General features: G+C 43.0%; 1 long non-coding RNA gene across 1 annotated transcript; it reads left to right on the top strand.

The window, feature by feature from the left end:
- Positions 1-757: 757 nt before the first annotated feature.
- On the top strand, positions 758-2,331 carry LOC106945513 (uncharacterized). The gene is made up of 2 exons (XR_001424576.1): positions 758-1,374; positions 2,278-2,331. It is a non-coding gene; the product is annotated as an uncharacterized LOC106945513 (long non-coding RNA).
- The last annotated feature ends 1,428 nt before the right edge of the window (positions 2,332-3,759 follow it).

Genomic DNA, 3,759 nt, shown 5'->3' with positions numbered 1-3,759 from the left:
GCTAAAACCGCCACGCCTTTTACTTGAGAGCTTTTAATGTTTTTGTCCATTGTTGTGGAAAAAAACTATTACCAAGCACTGTTCAGGTAAAATCTCTCAATCAGGTTTATTTATGAATTGTGCACAATACAGAGTAGGACAATCAATCATGAAGCAGTTCTGGATGGAAAGCTCTGCCAGGCAGAGACAACATGAGTCTTATATAAAAGGACATTTCTACAATTTTTATGGTGGGAAGTGAAAAATTATCCCATACATTTTAAGACATTACATATTCATTCAGTCATTGAAACATTATTCTGTATGATGAAACAAAATCATATACACAGATTACGAAAAACCCACTGGCATTCATCCATTCATCCCTTTATTGTTTCACCTCTGTTAGGTAGGAAAAGTTACCTTGCAGCCTCTCCTTGCCAGGGAGACGGTCATCGATGTGTTTTGTCATCTTTCACAAAACTTTAAAAGGAGACATTTGAAATAATGTATTTGGAAGCAAAGTACCAGCGGAATACCAAACAGTTTTCTAAGTAATATTTCCAACTGCTTAAATAAGAAATTATTTTAATCCCAAAATCTTCCCTGCAAAACAAGTGCATGCATTTCAATCCTTAGACATCCCTAGCTTAATTTTGTGTTGCTTATGTTAATTTTAAATCCTAAATGTAAATTAAAAGTTTAGGTGATATTAAGTCCTCCTCCTATGAAAATCTAATTAAAATTTAATATAATCTCATCCTCTTTGATTTAAATATAACCCACGTTATAATCAACAAGTAAAATTTTAATGTTGCCCCATCTGATTCTAGTGCACCCACTTCAAAATAAAATAAAACAGTTTCAAAGTGATTTTCATCCTCTTTGATTCTAAATAAACCCAAGTTATAAACCACCAGGCAACATTTGATTTCATTGTCTTTGGTCAAAATTAAACATGAAAAACCAATTAATTTCTGAAGTTGATTTTCTCTTTCAAAAGCATATTTAAGGATAACAGGACAGTGTGAATCTTCACTCTCCGCTTCGGTCACTCGCCAGTGGACCAGCAATAGTTCTTAGTGGAGAGCCTTTCAGAAACATCCAAACTCGCTGTTGCTCTGGACGTTGTCCTCTCTGGTGTCAAAAGTTGAAGTACTTGGTACTTGGTAGAGTGAAGTTTTGCTGCTCACTCTGTTGCTGTGTCAGATTTAAAGTCATGATCTAGATGGACGTTACAGACAGGTCATCCTTCACAGTGGTTGATGTGGATTCAGGTTGTTCCTTCTTGCCCCTCTCCTCCACTTGGTCTCGGCGTTGCTGCAGTGAAATCCTCCCATGTCTCTCTCCTCCGGCTTCCTGTCAGTCCAACTGGTCCTGGCGTTGGATCTTTGGGTTGTTCAGATCGTCCCTCAGGAAATGTCCATGTTGTCCACAGATGAAACAAGCGTCAATAGTTCAGAGTCGTCTTCTCTCACAGCTCTGAAGCATGTTTAGCTTTTCTTCCTCTATCCTGATACTGGACAGCAGACCAGCCGAGGTTGTTAAAGCTCAGTCTCACACAGTTTTCAGCCCAAATGCCCAACAGGAGACTGACAGTTGTCCCCTGGGGGTGATGGAGGTTTTCTTTGTCTTCTTGATCCTCCAGATCTTCTCGATCATTTTCATCGGCTGGTTTTGTAGGAGGGACATCATCTGGTCCATGGGAGGACAGGTTTGAGGAGTTGAGGTCAGAGGTCAGATGAACCACGGGAGGCTCAGACAGAGGGAAAGAGAAAAAGAAAATAGAAATCGATTAGGGTTTGTTTTATCATTTTCCTTGATGTTTTCTATACATATACATTTATATTTATGAATCTTATTCTAACCTTTTACGTGATCATATAGTTTTAGTCATTTATTATCCATCCAGTATTATGGCTGCTGTTTGTGGAAAAGTTTGTCAGAGAAACCTCAGGGCTAATTGTTGGTACAACTCTTAGAGCTGATTTTAGTACGAAAGGGTCCCTTATAAATAAAATGTATTAACTGACTGATCCTTTTAAGAAATAATTTTTTTATTTATATATTCAAACCCACAAAAGAAAAATGAAACATATTAATGCCTGTAATTTATCAACAAAAGATTTACGTTCAGCATTTAATTCCAAACAATTCACCCTGAGGAGGAGATTACGTGCTGGAATCGCTTAGACCCATTCTTCCTGAATTGGGTGGGATTTCCTCTTCAGACTGCAAACGTCTTCACAGAATCCAACAAATCAGCTTTGTGGTCGCTCTGCCTCTTAATCCTCTAAGAGGGGCCTTTATAAAGGTCTTTAGGATTCTCTAAAGGTTTGGTTCCCTCAATTTTGAAAACCAAAACTCAAGGAATCACCTGCCTTATTGACCTTCCTTACGGCTCGTGTTCAGTCAGGGTGCTGGATTTGGGATGGAACCCTCCATGGATGGTTAGTAGTTTCCGAGTCTTAACATCTGTGGTGTTTATCTCCTCCTTTGGCCAGCTAATTATTCCTGCAGGGTCTCTGATTACTGGTAAGGCGTAGCTATTTATTGCACGGCTCTTGTTCTTGCCATTGAGCTGGCTTCTCAGGACTTGCCTTATTCGTTGGAGGTATTTGGCTGTGGCTCCTTTCCTTGTGACCTCATCGAGGTTGCCATTTGCTTGTGGTATTCCCAGGTACTTGCGCCTGTGCTCTATGTCTGCTGTTGTTCCATCTGGGAGTGAGACCCCTTCTGTGTGGATGACCTTCCCTCTCTTTGTAACCATCCGGCCACACTTCTCTAGTCCGAATGACATCCCAATGTCAGTGCTGTAGATCCTGGTGGTGTGGATCAGTGAGTCGATGTCTCGCTCGCTCTTGGCGTACAGCTTGATGTCATCCATGTAGAGGAGGAGACTTTTGGTGGCTGCATTCTTGAGTCGGTATCCGTAGCCAGTCTCTTTTGAAGTTTGGAGCCATCCCATCCTTTCAAACAGCGATGGTGGTCAGAGGGGCTTTCCCCCCCATTGCTCCTTCCCACCTGCCTCACCCAGAGAACCAGGCCGCTGCTGCTGGGACCTCTGTCCGTGGAACGCCTGCTCCTTCGTCCAAAGAGGCGCAGGTGATTCTTCTTTGTGGCTGTGTCCTTGAGCTACAGGCGCGGCACCTGTAGCTCTGTATGTTTTTCTTTTTGTTGCCACCATTTGGATCACAGCCACGGAGGGGCATCTGCCTGCGCCTGCTTACCAGCAAGTTTCTGGAGGTCCATATGGTGGCTTGGGTGAGCCACATCTCCGTGAAGTCTTTTGTTGCTATTTTACGGTGGCTCACCCCGTGCAGCATTAGCTGCGTGTTGAGGACCTCCCTTGCTGGCAAGTATGGGAATTGCAAGGAGCCGGCCTTTGTCCACAGGTCCACAGCAGCGCTGCACTCCCACAGAAGGGGCCTCACCGACTCCGGGTCGGGGGCAGATGTCGCGGGAGTGCATGACGGCTCTGACCGGGAGGATCCCATGAGCCACCATCCTAGAGTCTGTTTGGAAGGACGGGATGGCTCGCATTGATGATTTGGCTGAGGGGGTTCAGACCTATGCAGAACAGCAGTGGGGCAGAGAGTTTCCTGGAAAGAATTATGATTCTTTCCAGAGTTTTTGATCTTTGCCCCATTTGATTGACACTTGTGCAAGTGGTTTGCAGTGGCAGTTTTTTTTTTTTTTTTTTTTTTTTTTTTAAAATTCCCCCTTACCAAGGGGAAAAAAAAATTTTCCCACCCCCTTTTTTTTTTTAATTCCACTTTT

The sequence above is a fragment of the Poecilia latipinna genome, unplaced genomic scaffold (genome assembly GCF_001443285.1).
Source record: "Poecilia latipinna isolate Pla-1442-1.1 unplaced genomic scaffold, P_latipinna-1.0 Scaffold147, whole genome shotgun sequence".
NCBI lineage: Eukaryota > Metazoa > Chordata > Actinopteri > Cyprinodontiformes > Poeciliidae > Poecilia > Poecilia latipinna.
Note: the sequence above shows the minus strand (reverse complement) of the source record. Positions and strands in the feature narration are given on the sequence as shown.